The sequence below is a fragment of the Ixodes scapularis genome, unplaced genomic scaffold, assembly GCF_016920785.2.
Source record: "Ixodes scapularis isolate PalLabHiFi unplaced genomic scaffold, ASM1692078v2 PGA_scaffold13__105_contigs__length_92229423, whole genome shotgun sequence".
NCBI lineage: Eukaryota > Metazoa > Arthropoda > Arachnida > Ixodida > Ixodidae > Ixodes > Ixodes scapularis.
The window spans coordinates 1,659,721-1,670,669 of NW_024609839.1; the positions used below are offsets into that span (position 1 = coordinate 1,659,721).

Genomic DNA, 10,949 nt, shown 5'->3' on the forward strand with positions numbered 1-10,949 from the left:
TTATATCATCTTTGAAGATTCCGGGTGTCCTTCCTTCCTCCACGTGCAGCCTCTGTAAATCCGCGCGAAGACCGTTTTCTACTTTTCGCTCTGCACGTTTAATTTGACATGCCCTCTCTATCGCATCAAGCTTCACTTGTTGTTTAAACAATTCCCACTCCCTGCAGACTTCATTATCAGTTACACTGCTTGTTTGCTCCAGCCTACTTTGAACCTTTTCGGTAAATTGCTTATCGTCCAAGAGCTTAGCGTTTAGCTTCCATAACTCCCAGGAGAAGCTAGAGCGGTTCTTGCAATGACCTACTGTGAAAGTCACTAGGCTGTGGTCACTGAAAGACACGTAACTGACTGCATAACTACCACATTCGGGCACAATATTGACCGAAACATACGCTCTGTCCAGCCTCGCATGACTGCTACCTTGGTGGTGCATGTAGATCACACGATTACCGGTTGACGTACATTGGGCTACGTCTTCAAGTTCGAAATCTTTAACCAAATTATTTAGCTGCTCCCCGGATTTATCTCTGTTGTGTGATCGGTTTGATCGGTCTTCAGGTGAATAAATGCAATTAAAATCTCCTAATAGTACCGTAATTCTATCACTCTGGAGGTAAATAGAAATATTTTCAAAGAAAGTGGATCGCTCGCTTTTCACATTGGAGGCGTAAATGCATATAACCCTCCACTTTAAATTGGAGAAAGAAAAGTCACAAATAACAAAACGGTCCGACGCGCATGCAACAACATTTTCCTCCGTGATTCCTGGTGCTTTCTTCAAAACAGGCAACAGCCGCCTGACCTACCGACAGAGTGGCTCACACATACATTGTACCTCGACATAAACGGTCGCACCATGAGGTCGGTCTTTTGTTTCTTGGACAGCAAGCACGTCCAGGTCGTTCTCCGTGAGTAGGCGACTAAGTTGACACTGGCGGCGACGTACCGCTAAGCCCCTAACGTTCAGAGTTCCAATACGGAGCCCGGACGTGAGCCCTACCATTTTTTTTTCTTTTTTTTTTTGTTTTTAGTGCCGCCAGACCAACCTCCTGGTGCTTACCTGTCGCTTGGCTCCAGCAGAGCTCGGCTCATGGCGCAGAGGGTCTCTGCGACAGTTCCCCATCGCGGGTCAGCGACGAACCCCGCAGCTTGGTGGTGTAACGACCTTTCTTCCCGATTTGTTTCCACTAGCCTTGTGGGCGATGTAGCTCCTGTGCCTCGTTGTCCTTGGTCTCATCATCCAGTCGCCGCTTCACATTCGCAAGGTCCAGTTCCATTAGTGGCTCGTTCACGTCACCCTTGTCCACAGCGTCGGTGCCTCCCGCCGTCGTCGCCTGCGTCTCCTTTCCAGGTTCCTCAGCGTCGGGCTTCGAGGCCCTGGCCGTCGCCTCTGCTGCGTTGGTACCGTTCGTTGCATCACCTGTCGTAGCTTGCTCCTTTGTCTCCGGTAGGCTCGGAGGCAGCGTCGCCGCCTCCTCCGTTTCTGTTTCGTCCATGATGATTTCGTCGTCATCATTGGCTGGCTCGATTAACTACGGCGCTAGCATACGAGCGCACGCACTCCTGGGACACGTGGCCGAAGCCTCGGCAGTCGCCGCACCGGGGCACACTGCAGTCACGTCGTATGTGTCCTGCCCTGCTGCACCACAGACAAACCGGCGCTCGTCCGGGGACGACAGCAAGGATCGTGCCCCCGTTAAACTTCAGCTGGTGAGGCAACTTGTCCGGCGTCATTCCCTCCTTCAGCGTGATTTTGGCAATCCTTGTGGTGGACTCGATATCCTCGAAGCCATCCACACGCCAGTTTTCCTTGCTCACTTCGTTGACAGTCCCGTACTCTTCCAAGGCTCTTCCGAGAACGTCGTTGGGGACGTCGAAAGGTACCCAATGCAGCTTGACCCGCACTTCCTGCCTGTTGGGGTCCACGGGGATGCACAGTTTACCTTTGACGGTAAGCCAGCTCAGTTTGAGAAGCCGCTCTTTTGCCGCCGCACTCTTCAGGCTGCACAGCCACACGTGTCCCATCCGGCATACGCCGAGCCCCGCAACTTCTTTGACCATGTCGACCTTTCCAACGGTTCCTGAAGTCTCCAATTCGGAGCGGCCTAGCATTTACGTCGCAGTGAAGATAAACCTGGTTCTTTGTTTTATCGCCCGCCGGCAACGTCGGCAATAGAATCCGGTAATCATCGGGGATACAAAACGCCCTGTCACCACGGCCGGCAACGACCGTTATCGTCGCTCGATCGGAGCTCGCCATCCGTGCGTCCGCACTGCTCGGCAGCCGTAACACGAATCTTGCGTCAACCTAGCTCATTGACGTCAATATAACTCGGCCAAAGGTAATGCTTACACATTCTCACATCATGAAAGAAAGCTGAGGTTCCCTCGTAGTTTTATTTTTTTTTAAATGGGGGTGATTTTTGGGGCTTATTTGTCCTCTCGAATTTTGAGTTTTTCGGTGTCTATTTTTTATATCGACCAAAAATCGGAGTTTAATGGTGCTTATGTGGTAAAAGCAAATTCATATCTGTGGCCTTTCTAGGAGACACACTATTATATGCATTATTCATTGCTAAATGAGGCACATAAAAACAATTTCCAAAGAAAAAGAGCAGCCTCGCGGACAGATCAGTGCGGTCGGTGTTGTGGTTCAACACAAGTACAGTTGTTTATAAAGGTTCCCTGCCGTGGAAAGTGCAATTTCTCTTCAAAGCAAGCTCAATTCGGGTTCTTTCAGACTTTGCAGATTTCAAGAAAAATCGTTTGGAGGTCATATTTTTACGCATATCAGTGTATACTGAAAACACGGAACCCATTTATGATTGAATTATTGTAAAAAGCATAATGCATTCCATGGAATTATCAGAATGGTGGTGGTTGAAAGTGTTGCAGAGAACCTGGATGTTTTATTCAAACCTATCAACTTGATCCCAAAGATGCCACTTTTCTAGTGATTCGTTGACTACCACTTTCAGATACAAGATGCACACCTTTGCAACTTGTGCAACTAGTCGCCCGAAGTACCTGAAGACTGGAGCCTGCACCATGTGTAATTTACGTTGTCATTGTTGTATTGACATTTTCTTTATGTGCAGTGTTGTCATGTGCAAACAGTGAGCATGCTAGTTTATTAGAACTCCATAGCTTCTCCATCCATGCCTTGAGGAGTTTTGGATCATTCAGTGGGAACCTGTGATGGTGTAAAGAAGCAATTGTGAAACATTTTTTTTGCATGCAAAGAGAAATGGTACCAAGCCATCTGGTGAAGACTGTTTTAGGCACCTTCCAATTGCATAAATGTACAAGAATCTGGTATCTTGCAGACTGACCACCTCTTTGAGTCACTCTGAGGAACAATAGGTTAAGGTATATGCTTATTTATTCAAATTGCCCTGCTCTCGGAAACTAGCAATAAGAATGCCATACTTTTGTAGAGAATCACATTTCCTCCGGCGGGAGGCATGACTCTAAGTGAAGTTTCGGCAGTGGGATCAGCTTACAAGCTGCTTTCCTTGTTGAGCACTATATATGTGCGCGGGAAGGCGAGCCACGGATCTTCTAGCGCTCGAGGGTACGGATGAGAAATGCACGCCACGTCAAACAGTCTCAACATGTTTTGCGTGGCCAGCAAAACGAACGGTGTGACCAGGTTGACTGCAAGAAGTAAGAAACTAACCTATGGTACGAGATCCCCAAGTCCTGGCTACCCCTGTTGGCACAACCAATATCGGCGCGGGCACTCGGCATGGTCTTGTTTTTAGGGTCGTTTGATTATTTTTATCGGTTAGCAAAGTGGCGGAGCAAGACAAGCTGTCGTCCTCTGAACCGAAAAGGCGCGCGCCAAAAGTCGTCTGCTATGCTTACGGACCCTAAATGCAACGGTGATCAAATGGTTTGAACAGTTCAGATTATTTGTAAAAATCTATTTTTACCTCAGAAAAAACACAATTAAAGAGTACTGGTGAGTGTTAACGAAATCAGAAGCTGCGGATGCGAAGTCGTTCAGCGTCCTGGTTGAGCGCGCTTCAGTGTTATAAAAAATTTGAGCGCGCGTAAAAATCGTCTGCTCTTTCTCCGCCCCTTTTGCGCATTCTGAATTTCGTTTCAATCCCCTATTCCCTTGAATTGTGTTCTTTCTGCGGTAGAAATTGATTTTAATAAGTTATATGCATATTTGACGACACTATGGTAATACGGCGGTGGTTTAACTACCTCTCACGGATTCCTTTGGATATATTTCCTTTGAAAACTCTCCCACTGGGCATAACTGACAGCCGAATTCATAAACGGGCCTCGACTCGAACTCGACTCAAACTCGACTCGAAACGCCACTCGAGGCCGGTTTTGCGCTTCATAAACCGACCTCCACTCCAAACGCTCCTCGACTCGAGGAAATACTCGACTCTTTCCTCGAGAATCTCAAGGTAGGTCCGGCGCTTCCTCGAGCCGCTCCTCGACTTGAGTTTGGGGTGTCATGGCGGCCGGCGAGTCGTTCGCGGAGTTCGTGCACTTCGGTTTAAGCGCAGAAGAGATCCTCTACGACGACGCAGGCGACAGCGAATCGAGACGTGTGACGAGACGAAGTTTCAGAGAACGCCTGAACCCGCTGGAACACTTCAGTGACCGCGGATTTCCTGTGCGGTGCCGCTTCACGAAGGCGACCGGCGAGCACTCTGCTGTCTCTGCCAGGAGCGCGAGTACTCGGGGCCTACCGCCCTCAACGATGGTGCAGCTCCTCGTTGTTTTGAGCTTTTATGGTGCCAGGACGTTCCAAGTTGTTACGGGAACCATGTGAACATGCAGCAGCCGACTGTGCGCCGGATTGCGGAGCGAGTTTCGCGGCTCCTCGCACGGACCATTTTCACCCGCTCGGTGAAGCTCCCCCAGGGAACTTCAATGCGTTCGTGCGGGGCTGCTGCGAAATGAAGTTTCCAGGGGCGACTGGGTGCATTGATAAGAGGACGCGGCGGTCCCGATGTGGAAGTGTTCTCGAAACAGAAATGGATACTTCTCCATCAACGTGCAGGTAAGTTCACACCTGTTGTTTGCGTTAGGAGTGCCAAACTTAATTAATCAAACTGTACGCTGAGATGCGATATCGTAGGTCTAAACTCTGACGTAACGATATCAATCAAAACTTTAAATCAAATCTGTATCCAGCGACAGTTAGCACGACCGAGCGTGAACGTACTCCCGTTCTTATGAAGAAAAAAAAATGTCATTAAATGGTTGCCGACTTTTGTGAGAGCACAAAATACGTTCAAATAAAACGAACTCCCGATCGGGTTACCGAGCACAATGATAGTAGCGGCCCGAGCGCACCCTCTTTGCAGGAATGATCATGACCAAAGCACATTTCCAGTGAATGTGGGATGAGACGATGTGTGTTGCAACACAGTCTCATCCCAGATGAACCTTTTTGATCGTCAGATTCTCAGACATGAAAACTTAAAATAAATTAAAATTGAAAATGATGAGCGAATGTTTACTTTCTACATACACTTGAAAGCATTCATTTGGTGGCATTCAGTAAGTTGTCTGTGCAATTGTTAACTACAACAGTCCCATATGTAAACAGTTTCTGTGTCTGCATGTGCTTGTGTCGTGTAAACCAAACTGCACGGTGAACACCCACTGCTCAACAACATTTGTTGTTCATTGAGGTTGGTTGTTTGTTGGTTCTTGGCATTTGTTGCTTAAATGAGCCCGCGGCTTACGAGTCCACAGAAATATACAATAATGTAGGAAACATACGCCGATACCATACCATTCGCAGATTGACATCCTTCGGCAAGCAGCAGAGTGTACTGAAAATACAACTAGTACCAAAGTCCATATCTTACAGCATACCACCCAAACCGGACTGATGCCTGCAGCCATCTAAAAGAGACTTTCTGAAGCTTAAGATGTGCGCGAAGAGACGTTATCCACTCACGACAAAAAGCTGTGTACATCTGAAGAAGAGTGTCATCATACACACCACTTTCTATCGAAAACAGTAGTCTGAGCATTAATCGGACATACACTACTCCACAAACCAGTCCCACATTTTCTATTCAAACAATAATTGTGCTGTATTGCTCTTCATTTTTGTCTTATGTAGGTACCAAAAGGCCCACTTCTGGACTAGGAACTCGATGCAGCGGGCCTAGGCACTTTCCGTGCCTCGACATGTGCCAGCAGCACAAGCCTGAATGGTCAGCTGTGATGACCACTGGTGAAGTTGCACTGCAAAACTTGGCCCACCTGCAGAACGAGCCACTTCCCGCTCTACCAGTCCCACCCCCCACTGACGATGCTGAAGGCAATCTCAACTCCCATCGACTCCAGACCCTGTGGACACATTCAACGGGGCATGGGTGCGGGCTCAACTCGTTGTGTGGTGTTTCCAGGAGGAACTGAATACAGAGCATGTCCTTTTTAGCTTAGGACACCGAAGATTCAAGTCACTGGCCATGTTAAAGCTCAAAATGCAATCGGGCCAGAAACAAATCAACCTTATACTATGGCCACAGACTTTCTAATTTGAACCGAAACAAATCCGCCGGTTTCTCAGCTAGTTGGTCACCACAGATTGTTGCAATGCCTTTGTTCTACTCAGGTTCCCGCAGGACGACAGTGTTTGAAACGATGCTGGTGGTTGCTGTCTTACCAATCTTCCAAAAGAAGCAAGACCAACTTGCCCTCTTTGTTGTGGAAACATTTTGCTCGAGAACAATTCAATATTTGTCATCACACAAAGCAGGGGGGTAGCAGGATACAAAGAAAGTGAGAAGCTTCAGGTAATTACATTAAAATAACTCAAAATTTTGCCGTGTTCAGACTCGAGACTTTTCAGCGAGTTGTTCAGTGCACATTTGTTCGAAATAAACTTATACATGAGAATGTCTGAAATGATGTCTTGCAGCTGTGACCCCACATGAAAAGTTTTCGGTTAGAATAAATATTACAATAGCGCAGCAATTCCTTGTGAGGACACCTTCGGATGTTAGGCAGTCAAGGGTGTCCTACCTAACAGTTACTTACTCAAGCATGCGGAGCCCATGCACTCAAACTGATGGCATCACACTACGTATTACTGAATGCGAGCATGAATGAGGTGAGCACCGTACCAGGGTTTAGCTGGAACCGCTGCTCAATTACTGTATCACTGTGTGGCCAGCTGCAAACTTGGGCCCAATTGCTACGTCGGCACTGAAGTAGTGTGCAGTGAAAAGGCAGTGAAGTCAAATTTGGGGGTTTTACGTGCCAAACCAACGACAGGCATCCGGCACACCCCAGCAGAGAACTGAGGATTAATTTTGACCACCTGGGGATCTTTGCACAAGCAACCAAAAGCTCTGTGACACAGCGCCACGTCCGCAATGAAGAGGCAGTGGGCAAGCCTCGTCAATGTGGTGTCGACTTTACTCTGGTAGGCGGTGCAAGTTCATAGAGGATTGCGAGGCACAAACCCCTGGACAGGAAATGAGACGTCTTAACTCAATGAAAACTATGGCAAAACTCTGTGACAACAGCATTTAATGAGCGAGGCTGCACATGGACTACACACTAATAAAAGAGACATTACATAAATAATAGTGGCAATGTTTAGGAAACACCTGGCTGTACATTCAAACAGATTCCTTATATCCATCAAGGGGATCGGTGGTCGACTGCATTAACGGATCACAGCTTGGAGCACGTGGAGTGAAAGCTCGCACAGCTGAACATAGGGATCTTGAGTTCAATCTCTGCCTCTGCCTGTATCGATGTGGATGAACATTGTAACAGCATGCGGTTGTGTATCACTACCTTGATTTAAGTTAAAGACCCCAGGATAGCTGTGGTACGACACTGGCTGAATATCTCGTCTACAGTGGAAATAAGTTGCTCACTGGGGCTGACTAACTTCCCGTTGTCTAAACATACAAACATTGTAATGAGTAAGAAAAAAAGTACTCGGTTACTTTTTAAGTTTCAAAAGAATAGATTTAAAGCTGACATAACTGCCCTTTTGCATAAAGTGTTCACTAAAAATAGCGAACCGAGAAACAAGTTAAAAAAAATACTAGGCTTTAACGAACGAGATATGGTCAATACTTGTAACAACTTCAGGTCAGGGATAAAATGAAGCAAGTTGCAGACTTTAAAAAAGCATTCTTAAACACAAAAGAGAATGGTAATTACTAAAGAGGAAGATGAAACAAATCGAATAAATCAGCCTACTGCTGTGGCTGGGCCCCGAGAACAAGCAGTTGTTGCAGGGTGATTAGTTTGTTGAGCTGAAGCAGCTCAAGCTCGAACCAGCTTGTTACACTGCTGCTGATGGAAAACCTGGGCCTGCGTCTGTTAATAGGCAACCTGACACTGACGTAGCTCCACCTGCAGCAGGTGCAGCTCCTCCAGTCGGTGCGGCCTTTAGTTGTCTTCACTCGGACAACCACACGTGGCGGCTGAGGAGGTAGAGGAGGTGGGGGCTTGGTTGGTGGCGCAGCAACCGCAACCTCCATGATGCCACCCCAGTCCAGCAGCGGTGAGGCAGGTGAATCTAGGCAAGCACAACACATTGACGCCGAGTGTTACAGGCACGGTGAAGACACCGGATAACTGCTAGAAACTGTTACAACAACCCCATTACAGAAATGTTAAATGCCAACTGTTGGTAAACATGAAAGTTTTCCTTCCTTGTTCTGACCCTTTCCTTTCTGTGATACTGTCAGTAGCGCCAGGGCAGACTCCAAATGGTGATACCATCAAAAGAAACAGCGCTGTTATCTCGAACCTTGTTGGCCCTCAGGCACACGTGGTGTATTTGTCAATAAACATGTCATTATCCAGACCCAAGGAATTTACCGTGTTCCTACGTGACACCCCTAACAAGTCGCATTCATGAAAATATGTGGCTCATTGTCACAGTTTTTAGCGTTCCTACGAGACAGTATGCCAAAATCGAAATAATAAACGGAAGAGCATAGACAGATTTTTTTATAAATAAACATTGGAAGCTGTGTGATCAAGTAGCAACCAACCTCCATGGGTACGTAGCAAATGCAATCGAAAACTTTTACCAGGCATCATGCCAGTCGTCATGCTCGTTCACTGTGGCTTCGGGAATGGCGGCTGGCAGCATTGAGAGCACCGGCCAACCAGCGCGGGCGCTGCCACTGCTGTACGGGCTTGGTAGCCGCATTGCCATGTGGAACACCAGTGCCCCCACAAGAAGGAGGGACGGGCCCATTGTTCAGCGGGTGCGATACCAGTGCCCCCTCCTGCAATGAAAGGCCAAAGAATATCCTGTGACAGCATCCATGAGTTGAGATGTACAGAGCACAACGCAGAAAGAAAAACAAATCATACTACAACTTATGCGGTACAATTTGTTTTCGACACTTAACTGCAAGAAATAAATGCGAAACAAGTGATGTCATACCAGTGCTGTTTCTTGATATGCATGGAAAATACTAGAGTAGCTTAATGTGATCATCGACAACAGTCATATTGTAGACACAACTTTTCAAATCAATAATGTATACTTCTACCCATATTAAATTTGTGCAAGCTTAATCATGCCAGTACGATGCGCTGGTTAACCTAGCAAATAAATGACAATGGTTGCACACTAACATGGACACCCGAAAAAAGGCATCTGTCAACAACTGGACTCCAGCATGTCTCATGTTTACATAATGGCATTTCTTCAGAGGTTAAAATTAAGAAATGAGAGCTGGTAGTCAATTAAACCTGCACAAGATTTTTTTTTCTTCAAAAGATTAGCACACAAGGAGATGAGGTGCTAGGTCCAATTGACATAGTGGAAACTCCTACTTGGCGTAACTTCTACGTGCACTAGTGTCAGTTTCGTGCGTCGCGTTTTTTTTTTTTTTTTTGTACGTCCAGGTTGTTTTTTTTAATCTTAAGAAAGGGGCCGGAGGCTAAGGTAGTGTGGCGCAACCAGAATGTTCGCAGCGTAATTTTCGCTTGGATATAGCACAACACGCAAAGTAAGTTGTCGAAGTCGGCACAAGAATCACCAAAGATAGCGCCAATTCACCGTCACTGCCCACCTACGGCCTCGACAGTAACGTGCTTGACTAGCTGCAGGTGGCCACAGCAAAGTCCCTTCCAAAGTTAATTAGTACACACGTCCTGTCATGTGATTTTGCGAACCCGTTGCGTTATTCTGCCCAAATATAAAAATTGCTTACACACCTGTTGCGTGGATGCCCCGATTCTTCTCGAAGTCTGTTTTCTTCCACTTGGGTTTACCGTTGTCCCAACACTCGTGGGCGGACATGCGGCTGGCACTTATACTTGGTGCAGACTCTTCTACGCGTCAATTTTAGCTTCTTTCGGGGAGGTGTTAGTAGAACGACGAAGAAGCTCCCCTTCTTCGTGGAACCACTCGCCCCTTCTTGTCACCTTCGTTGAACGACATCGTTGTTGGGCAAGGCACTCTAGTAGGACTCTGAAGAAAGAGGAAGGGTGAAAATGCTCGTTCTAGGCGGTGACAGCGAAGCAGATAAGCGGTGAGACGAGGTGAGACGGCGAAGAACGGGCGAGACGCAGAGGCGAACGGCGGTAGCGAGCTACAGCTGCCTCTACGACGCAAAAGCTGGAGAGCGGCCGCCACCGTTGCCAGACTGGAGAACGCTTGTGGCTGTTTGTCCGAAAACCGGCCGCAACGCATAGAACATGTGCGCTGCGAAGCAGAAATCTTGCAGACTCCCAATTCAATGTTAGTAAAACGTGTCCCTTCAGATAAAATGAACTAATATGTTCATAATTCACACCACAATATTGTTTTCAACTTCGTTTTTTACTACAACCTCGTAACCAGACGCCTTTCACGTCTCCTCGAGTTTCCTCGAGTGGAGGAAGTGTTCTCGAGGAGCTCCTCAGCCGAGGAAACGCCGAGGCGCGTCTGTGAAGCCCGATGGCTCCTCGAGTGGAGGCGAGCTGCTTTC

At 47.3% G+C, this 10,949-nt stretch overlaps 1 long non-coding RNA gene across 1 annotated transcript; it reads right to left on the minus strand.

The window, feature by feature from the left end:
• Window positions 1-8,496: 8,496 nt before the first annotated feature.
• Window positions 8,497-10,295, minus strand: LOC120850453. The gene is made up of 3 exons (XR_005718146.3): window positions 10,195-10,295; window positions 9,054-9,254; window positions 8,497-8,533 (listed from the first exon to the last, which is right to left on the minus strand). It is a non-coding gene; the product is annotated as an uncharacterized LOC120850453 (long non-coding RNA).
• Window positions 10,296-10,949: the final 654 nt, after the last annotated feature.